Consider the following 10,634-nt stretch of genomic DNA (forward strand, 5'->3'; position numbering starts at 1 on the left):
CCTATACTACCTTAGCAAGGGCTTTGGGTAGCAATCAGCCTTGGGAGAAAGAGGAATACCGCCCCCTGGAGGACGCGCAGCATGCTCACTGCCCATCACCTGAGGTTCAGTTCCCCCTGCAGGCAGCATTCCAACCCTCGGGCTGTCTGGACCAAATCGAGGCCCACTGGAAACATGTCCTACGGGGAAGGGAGACTCAAGTCATGGACTCTCAAACTTCTTGTGTTTAGTAGCCATAGCATCTTCATCCTTGTTGTCATGATGCCTTGCTGATCTCACACCAACAAAGAAGACAAACTTGAGAATTGAATATCTATTTGGTCCAAAGTAGAACAATCATATCCTAATCAAATTTACCTTAAAACTTCACTTCACCATATTAATCAAGTAAGAACATAACTAAAGTTGAATGTTTTAAAAAATGATGCTCCAAGGGTTGGGGGGGAGAGAGGGGCAGCTATAGAACTAGAAACTGAACCACCCAACCACTCAGCGATTGGCACACACACCAGAGGCCACAGTGTTAATACATTGATGGTCGCCAATAGTAAAGTTGCTTAAAATTCAGATTGACAATTCCTTTCTCCTAAAGGACAGTGGGTATATGTGTATGTGTGTATGTATGTTTGTAGATAGATAAATAGATAGATAGATAGATAGATAGATAGATAGATAGATAGATGATAGATAGATAAACAGACCACATATGGTAAAAACTCCATATAATTCCAAATTTTTGTATCTCTTATGAGATATTTGTTTACCTTATGTTCTTCCTTATTTGTTGTAGCACAAAATGGTTTATCTTACCAAGTGTATATATCAATATTACAAATGGATGGAAAATATAATTAATGGGGAGAAAAATAAAAATTGTTAGGATGTGATCATTTTTTACTTGAATGTCAAGTGCAGGGACATAGCCAGCCATGAGATTGGCAGTTAAGTCAAAGTCCATAGAGTTTTTCCTACTTGATCACGGTAGGCAAGTGGGTGCGGTGATCCCATGGACATAACAGAAGTAAAGACACCAGGGAATTCCCCGTTGTTGTGCTCTGCGTAGATGAGGTTGTTCGGAAGGAACCACAGCTGGTACAGCTGAGGAACATTAGTTTTATGTCTCATACATAGCTCAGGAAAGGCCCTCTGGGCTGTTGGTAAAAACCAAGGCTGGGCTTGCTGTCTCTCACTCTCTAGACTCCACTGCAATGTCCCCAGTCGTGTGCCATTTCTAAACACCGAGGAAGCAGGCGACCTCCCTGAAGAACCATCCTCGCTCCAAGGAGACAGAGACCCAGAGTCTGGGAGCCAAGCTCCTCTGCTTCCTGCGCTTTTCAGATTAATCTGAGAATGACACCAAAAGGCCAAGGGAAGAAATGCAGGCAGTAAAACTCACTGTTCAAAGGGGATTTTAATGTTACAAATTAACATATTCACACAAGCGATAGAAGTGACCTCCAGGCAAGCGGATCCATCTACGGTCACTTTGTTTGTTTGTTTAAGAAGTCTCAGTGTCACATAGAAATAAAATAAACCACCTCCACTAAAAAATAGAGTCCTTCCTTCCTGGCCTGACTTGACACTGGCTTGGAGGAGAGCAAATGTCTTTAGACACACAATCACTCACTGAGGCCCGAGACAGGCCTGGTGCAGGATGCCGCTAACTCAGAGCTGTGTGACTTGAGTTCATGTCTCGAGGGACTCTGACAAAGACCTTTTTGAAAGATTAAAGAAATAAAATAAATATGTGACTTTGTGTTTTTCCACAGCCTATGAAGATTGAATTTTCCCCCCAAGTTCTCTGTGAAATGGAAACTCAGGAAGAAATTATGATGTGTTTTTTTTTTTTCACCATTGGTAACTTTGGGTTCTTTGAACGAACATGGGCAGTGTACCTGCAGAATATACCTGAAATGTCATGCGGCTCCTCACAGCACAGTTTCAGACGCTCCAGTAGAGGGGCAGGCATGTTGTATGTACCCTAGGAAAACAACTCATTTCATTTTATAAGATGAGTGTGACCCATAAACTAGATAAGGGCATCAGATAATTATTACAGGTTAATCTATATGTAGAGTAAATATAAATGTGAACATCTTAAGTAAACTATTGGTGGCAACTAGAAAATCAATACAGGGTGTCCGTGTTTGATTTCCTCAGGAACACAAGGAAAGCTTCACATTGCAAAATAATATTCACAGATTATGGGGTGAGAAAATCTGTAGGGAATGTGCAATAGAAAATTGAGGGGAGCGCATTACAAAGGTAAAATGTGACACCTGGAAGCATGACCAAAAAATCACCAAATTCATAAAAAATTTAGAGTGGTAGAGAAACCCTTTAATAAGGCAAAGGGAGTCAATGGTATTGCCTTAAAGGAAAATCATAAGTCAGAGACATGACAAAAACAGCTGCTCCCACTACAGCATCTAACTAACACAATAAGGCATGAAAAAGAAATAACTGACAAACCACTAAACAGGAAGAAATAAATTTTACATAGAGAATTCAAGAAATAGTTTGCTAGAGCGAAGACATGGGGTGAAAAAATATGATTAGTGGGCAGACTGGCAACCTGCCCACCCGCAGTTCATGTGCAACAAACGGGCTGATACAAGGTTGCAAGGGAAAGACACACAATTCTAAATATGACTGCACGATTCAGGGAACAGCTTTTGATTCTTGCCAGTCACAATGGCAAACAAACTCTGGATGTACTTAAAAACCAAAATTTTAGCATTTATAGAAGGAAAACAGAGATTGGTGCTGTCATGGGTTAGAGCCCTTCCTAAACTAAGGCAGGAGAAAGGCACAGTAGAAGGGATGACGTTTGCTTGGCTGCTGTTAACTATGCTCAAGTGTGAGCGCACGGCGTGACACCTTACACAAGAACGGAATTCATACACAGGGCGTGAGCGTCACAGATCACTTCAGAGTGACTTTTCTTTAGTAGGCCACTCAGGGCCTGATGACCATTAACCATCATCTGACTGCGAGAACTCGGGGAGGGCCTGTTAAGCCCTCTATTCCTACACCAGGTACCCACACTTTTACCAAAGAGAGATGCTTTTCACAAGAGTGAAAGGAAGGGTACGTTGGTGAGCTGCTGAAAATATCCACAGACAACTAATCGATGAGCGAACTAGAATAGACTGATAAGCAATGTCAACTTCATGAAGCATTAAAGAAATGGGATTTTAAAAAACGGAGAGAAGGAGAAAGAGATTTAAGGAAAGACGGGAGCGAAGGGGAGAGATTGCTGTCAGATTGAAATTTTTCTAAAATAGCAGGAATGTCAAATTTGGGGGCGTGCCTGAGGCCTATCTCTGCACACACGTCTCATGGGCTTCTCAAATTTGATTTATTTAGAGCAGCGGCTCTCGACCTTCCTCATGCTGCGAGCCTTTAATACAGGTCCTCATGTTGTGTCAACCGCCCAACCGTAAGATTATCTCATAACTATAATTTTGCTACTGCTATGATTTATCATGGAAACATCTGATATGTGACCCCATGGGGGTCGTGACCCCCGTCCCTTTCTCCTCCTCCTACCTTGTATTCCCCCTGGTTCCTTTTCTAAGTAAACTCAATAATCAAAAGGCCCTGTGGGGGTCCTGACCCACAGCTGGAGAACCACCCTAACACTTTCTTCTAAACCACCAAAAGCTCAAGGGAAAAGCAAGGTCATCCTTCTCCACCATCACCCGGGACAGTCCAGTCACCCCAGCCTAGCTGAAACCACTTGGCTTCTGTTTGCTGCTTCCCTACGACTTCTTCACTAGCCCCACCCCCACCCCGAGGTGTCCACGTCACTTCCTGCAAGGACTGCCTCCACACCCTCTGAGCTTCTCGGTTTTTTCTGTCTTGCTGCCTTCCAGTATTCAAGAACCAGTGGGCCTTGCTCCTGAATACTGAACTACACCCAACAGCCTTTGCTCTAAAGGCCAGGTTGGCATCTCCCACAGGATGGCAGCCAGTTTGGATTTGAATGCTGCACAAAGTCCTGTATATTGAAGGCTTAGTTCCCAACCTAGACGTGCTACTGCCAGGACATGAGGGACCCTTACTAAGCAGAGCCTAGTGGAAGGAGGTGAGGTCATTAGAGTTGTGTCCTCGAAGGGGATGTTGGGAATTTTTGCTTCCCAGTCTTCATGACTCCTGCATGGTGCTTTGAGCCAGGATGCATGACACAATAGGACCAAGTACACATGACCTAAGATCTGTGAACCCATGAGATTAAATAACAAATCCTGTTTTTAAGCTCTTTATTTCTGCTGTTTGCTACGGTGTTAACAAGCCCATTTACCCAAAGGCCTCGTGCCCCTGCCTCTTCCTCTTGTTCCACTACAGAGCCACTCTCTAATCCTTAACCCCAACTGCCTCTTTTCTAAGTGTAGTCACTAGTCAAGAGTTCAACGGGATCAGTAAGCCACCTGGTAGCTGTTTGAAACCACCTTGGTTTTTGCCATCTTTGTGGAATAATTGATTATTTCAGACCCAAGGTTGGGCAGCCATCAGAAGTTGCAGGGTTCTTCCTGGGACCAAACTTTGCTACTTAACATTCTTGACCTCAATTGGTAGACTGCTTATCTAGCACATGTGAAGCCCTGTGTTCCACTGCAAAAGCCAAGTGTGGCAGCACACTCCTGTAATCACAGCACTTGGAGGTGGAGGCGGGAGGATTAGAAAGTTGTCATCCTTGGATGCATAATGAACTGAGGCGAGCCTGAGAAAACGAGGACCCCGTCAAAATAAATAAATAAAATAAAGATACATAAATAAATGGTTACTGCACAAAGACAACATAGAGCTGCAATCACCTTTTTCTCTTTGTTTATTTCTAACCAAAACAGTGCTCTTTGAAGTAACACAGCAGTGAGAATAAAAGCTTAGGAATATTCTTGCACCTCTCTGTACATTATAGCAAAGTGAGGTCATAGCACCTCCCTTCTGTGATGGATAAGAACAGCCGTGAATCTGACACTTGAAACTTTCTATTTTTGTCTTTATGTGTCAAGCCAGATTTGAGAATACCAAGACCAGCTTATTTTTATAATTTTTGTAAAAGATGATGAACTCTTACCAAAAAAGGGACCATGATCTTTTTACATTGCCTAGAAAGTTTGTATAAATTCATGCTACACATTAGATTACCATCATTGTCATGACAGCACCATTTGGTAATTTCTCTTCATTTCTAAAATAGCAACATGTGTGCCCACATAACCACTGTCCAGTAACACAAGGATATTTGTATGATGCAATGGCTTAATATCCAAGCTAAGAGGAAATTTGTTTTTGGATATTATTTGTCACAAACCATCAATTTGATATTTGTTGAGAAGATAAAAGCATATCTCAGAAGAGCAACAAATCCACTTGCTACTAGAAAAATGTGTGAAGAAATAACATACCCAAAGGGCCACAAGCTTCAGACATGTATGAATTTAGAATAGGTTTCCTTGCGAGGCCAATATTTCTTTTCTTTTCTTTTTGTAAGTGCTGTGTTTGACCTAGAAATATATAAAAACATAGGGATGTGCACATATCTGAAAAACCTAGAGTCATAACGAACCCTGTCTTAGTCCCAATGTCCTTGGCACTCTTATATGTAAGCAAATCTTCCAGACAGTGGTTGGCCAAACTCAGCCGCAGACTGAGACGTATGAGCCATCTCAGGGTAAGAGAGCACGGACAACCTCTGCTGACATATGTGCCATCTCAGTGTTAGAGAGCATGGACAACAGTACATTTGTTGGTTTTGTTATGTTCCTTGCTGTCTGCTAGATCCACATCTCCCACATTTCCCTACCAGCATCAGTTTTTTCTCTCACCCTCAAGAAACAGACTTTTAAAAGAGTGTAAGCCAATAATTTGACGCAATCCACTGAATGTCACATTTTAATGAAACTGATGACACAAGAGAAAGAGAAGAAAACAAAGCATTTTGAACTTAACTCAGAGCCGAGTTTGTAAGTGAACATTTTGACTCAAGCAAACTCTATATCCACGTATTTACCTTTTAAAAATACATAAGAAAGAGATAACATCAAATCTCACTGCATCCTCTAGAAGACAGAAAGGGGCCAACGTAACCTTATGCTAAGATCAGCCAGGATGTAATAAGAGGAAAAAGTTGTAAATAAACTCACTTTATTAGATAAAAAGTCCTGAATAAAGTATTTGCAAACTGAAGCCAGTAGGCAATTCGAGAGGACATTCCCACACGTGTCTATTTTCTTGGAGTACAAGAAGGAACCTACCATTAGAAAACCAAGTGGTGGAACTCACACACTAAAGGTGAGGTCATGTGATCGTTCAGAGTCAGACAACTTACTAAATTCATTTACAAGTTAAAAACTCAGCTCTGATAAAACCCATACTAGGAAGGGCCCACTTGACCTCTACAGGAAACGAAGGCCAACAGTGTACTTTGTGGCAAAATCGCAAGTTGCCCTTGGAATCAAGGGTAGGATTCAGACGTTCTCAACCTCTTGTCAATTTCTATCAACTTTTCAGTCAACTTTCTAGGAAACGCAAGAAAAATTAACTAAATGACTCAAGAGAGTCACAAGAGAAACAAACTTCCACTATGCATAGACAGTGATTTTAACAAGCCCCTGAGGGAGTGCGGGCTGTGAGCTGCTACTGACCTTCATGGGGAGTCAATCTTGAGTTTGTGGTAGTTTCCTGAACTTTAAACATACTCTAAAGTAGTTTATCCATGCATTAATCTTGCCTTTAAATGTCTAAATACACTTTTATATTTACTGTGTGTGTGTACGTGTGTGGGCACGCATGTGCCCTGGTGTGCATGTAGAGGTCAGAGGGGTCTCAGGGATCAGGCGTGGCCGCCAACTCACCTGCCCTTCATCTTCCCTCTTGGTTTCCACATCTTGCTGCTGTGACATATCTTTGCTAAACTCAAAGCAACTGCTGCTCCCAGAACTAGCCAATCCCTACCGTCTCAGGCTGCCAAGAACACATCCCTTGGAACAAAAGTGTCTGGATATTGAGCCCACACCCCAAGCTCATTGTTGGTGGGGTCTCAGTGAGAGACAATAAAGGCCACAGGTCCACTGAAATTAGACAAGCAGCAAAGGAGCCCGCCCTACACCAGCTTGCCATGTGTTCCCATCTCTCCCCCCAGAGACCACACCGAAGGAGTTGGCCACAGCTCACCCTTCCCACCTCAGCCTCCTGATCCATCCACCACCTCCCCACCCACTCTGGGCTTGCCTCCATGGCATGAGATGCCTCCTCTCACAGTAGGTGATAGATCTCCTCTGTTTTTTATTAGTCCTCTCGGTCTGTAGACCTTGTCACCCCTAAATAATAATAAACATGTTTGAAACCAATGTGAGATCAGAAGTATTTATATGACTTGCCAGGAAATTCTACAAATAGTCTGAATATTTTCTGTACTAGAAGGTTTTTTTTTTTAAACATTATATTTTAAATAGTTTCTAAACTTACTCATGGTTTCTGTGTCTTCCTGGGATGGTACAAAGTTCCTCTGTTCTTCGCTGCTTTCCTCGGCTTTATCATGGGGTCACATCACGTCTTATAGTGGCTCGCCTTTTCTTGGTAGGGTCCAACCACACCCAAGCTCTCCCTCCAAGCTCACGAGACAAGGTGGGCTTCCTAGGGCTTGAACCTCACACATGCGGGCTTAGGTCCTCTCCCACAGACTGCACTGGGCACCTAGGTCACTCTCTTGTCATCTATTTCTTAATGAGCTGGAATTCCTAAGCTGTCACAATTTTAGCTCAGTACTTGGTACACAGTGGTGTTAACATAATGTGTGAATGAAGAATTAAAAAAAAAAAAAAGGTCACAGAAGTGTAATAAAATAGCTAGTGTAGTTAGGGACGGTGGAGGACAGCGACGGTCAGCCTGCACAGTGGGAGGGTCAGGCGGGTAAGTGCATAAATAACTTGAACACCCTTTTACTACTAAAGTGTTTGAGTAAAGGAAGACTCACTGCCTTTTAGGAGACCCAGAGTCTCATTTGCCACCCAACACACGGTCACCGCTACTATGCAGTTTAAGTCACGAACTGGAAAAACTATAGCAAGCCGTTAGATGTAGGAGACACAAACGGACTTCTGTTTTTCCTAGGAGGTGCGAAAATTAGATTTGTGAGATGGAAATATTACCGTGCATCAATTTTCCCATTATAATGAATCCTGACATCACTTAAAAAGTGTCCCATCTCGGCATTTTACAGCAGGAAACGGAGAAAGGTTGAGGTTTTAACTTGACTTGGGTGTCATTTGATATATACCCATAGGAAATTAGGTCGCTGAAATAATTTTTTTTTCCCCAATCAAGAAATTTACAGCCCAGAAGAAAGAAAAAGAAGCTTCCATCCATTTTAGCTGCCGTTCTCCTTGTTTTGGCTGCAGTTTCCCTTGGGGGTGACTCTCTGCTGTGTTCTGTATTAAACCACCCAAAACTGCAGAAAGTGGGGAGTCTAAAAAGCCCCTGATGTTCGCCATGCTCTCTAATACTTCAGGGGCAACAAACGTGAGCTTTCAATATAAGAGGTGAGAGACTGTGAGGGCCGTGGTTAGCAGTTGACTGCAAAGAAACAGTGAATTCTAGACACAGCAGGGCAATTGCACACATGAATTCATAGCGGTTGAGACCTGCATAGGCTCAGGCCAGATGAATCCCAGCCACAGAGAGGGTGGGCGCCGCATCGCCGCCTCAGCAGCTTGTGATAAGTGACAGCTGCTGGGAGAAGGAGGGTGCAGTTCTCTTTAAGGGTACAGCCCTGGCGGGTTGACCATGCTCCAAACCTAAAGGCCACACACCCAACTGTATATGGGCAACAAAATTAGACTTGATAGGTTTTAATAACAAGAAAAAAGAAAACGCTGGGTAGTTAAGCAGAGGGGTGGAGCTTGGAGCAGTTGAGGCTGGGAGCAAATATGATCAAAATGCGTTGTAGGAATTTCTCAAAGAACTAATGAAAAATAAGAAAACAAATGTGGTCTGCTGCTGCCGGGTTCCTTGCGTTCTTGCTGTGGTGCGAGGCAGGGCCTGCTTTCTATTTGCTGTGTAATTACTTCTTCCAAAATGAAACCCACCTTCCTCAAACGTAGAAGCTAAAGAAACTGACACAGGGAAGAAAGGTACAAGGCTCTGGAGCACCCACCCTACCTCAGGCAACGTAAACAGATCACCCACCATTAGTGAGGGAAGGGAGAGAAGACTCTTCCAATGAGTGTATATCTCCCTGCTGCTGGGCCTCTTTTCAGCAAGGCAAAACTACCTGATTGCACCATACACCCTGCACTCTGGAGTGCGGGGGGTGGGGGTGGCGAAGCTATAAAGCAAGACCGGTTCAAAACCTGAGAAATGGAATCACGTCACAGCATTTTAACACTTTGACTCTCCCACACTGCTTTTCAAAATTAAAGAAGTGGCCCATGAAATGCTAACCTGAATTTTGAGTGGAAGATTTGGCTTAGAAAATGCGTGAAAGCATGCATGTAATATTTTTAATTAATTTATTCAGATAACAACTAATTGTTATCCCATCACTTGTTTCCTCCCATTCCTCCCTCCCTCCCTCCTGCTTTCACCCTATTCCCCTCCCCTACGTCTATGACCGAGGGGGATCTCCTCCCCCACTATATGGTCATAGGCTATCAAGTCTCATCTTGGTAGCCTTCCTATTCTTTGAGTGCCACCAGGCCTCCCGACCAAGGGGAAGTGGTCAAATATGGCGCACTAGAGTTCATGTCAGAGTCAGTCCCCGCTCTCCACATAACTGTGGATAATGTCCTGTCCATTGGGTAGATCAGAGTAGGGGTTTGATGTTTACTAATATTTTTAAAGAAGGGAAAAGCTTAAAAATGGCACTGAACTAATTTACTTATAAAATACGTCCTGTAAAGAGCTACTTCCAGGCGTAAACTTTTGATATGCCCAACGATGGATCTCAGCCACTCACATGGGGCTTTCCTATTGAAATCACCCCACCCCACCCCCATTAATTTTGCTGGCTGAACTCTCAGGCCAAGATTAAACAGTTAATTTTTCAAGCAGTCGCCCAATCACTTTTTCTGCTAATGGTGAGGGAAGAGTTTGCCCATAATGCAGAGACAAAACGCTCTTTTGTACCAGACTGCAGAGAAAATACCAGAATCGAAGTGCGGCTTTTGTTGCTCTACTGTATATAACATATAGGAGTTGAGGATTTTCTTTTTCAAAGAAGTTATAAAATATGCAAGTTAAATGAGAAGAAAAAATCAAGTCATCTAATACCAATTGTAAAAAAATAATTGTGATTTGAGACGTTATGACCCGTCATCTGCTCAGTTAGTTAATATTTGTTGTTAATTTGATTGGATTTTGAGCTGCCTGGGAGACACACCTCCGGGGGTGCATGTGAGGGTGTTTCCACAGAGAAACAACCGAGAAGGGAAGACTCACCCAAAATGTCAGTGGTGTCACCACACAGGCTGGGGGCTCAGGCTTAGTAAAGAGAAAATGAGAAAGCCAGACGAGCCCTGGGTTCCCCTCTCAGTGTGTCTTGGTCTGTTGAGATATGACAGCTTCCGCCTCACGTGCCATGAACCACCCCACGCCTGCCCCACGCCCTCTCAGACTAGAGCCAGAGT

Source organism: Acomys russatus, chromosome 8 (assembly GCF_903995435.1).
Source record: "Acomys russatus chromosome 8, mAcoRus1.1, whole genome shotgun sequence".
NCBI classification, from domain to species: Eukaryota; Metazoa; Chordata; class Mammalia; order Rodentia; family Muridae; genus Acomys; species Acomys russatus.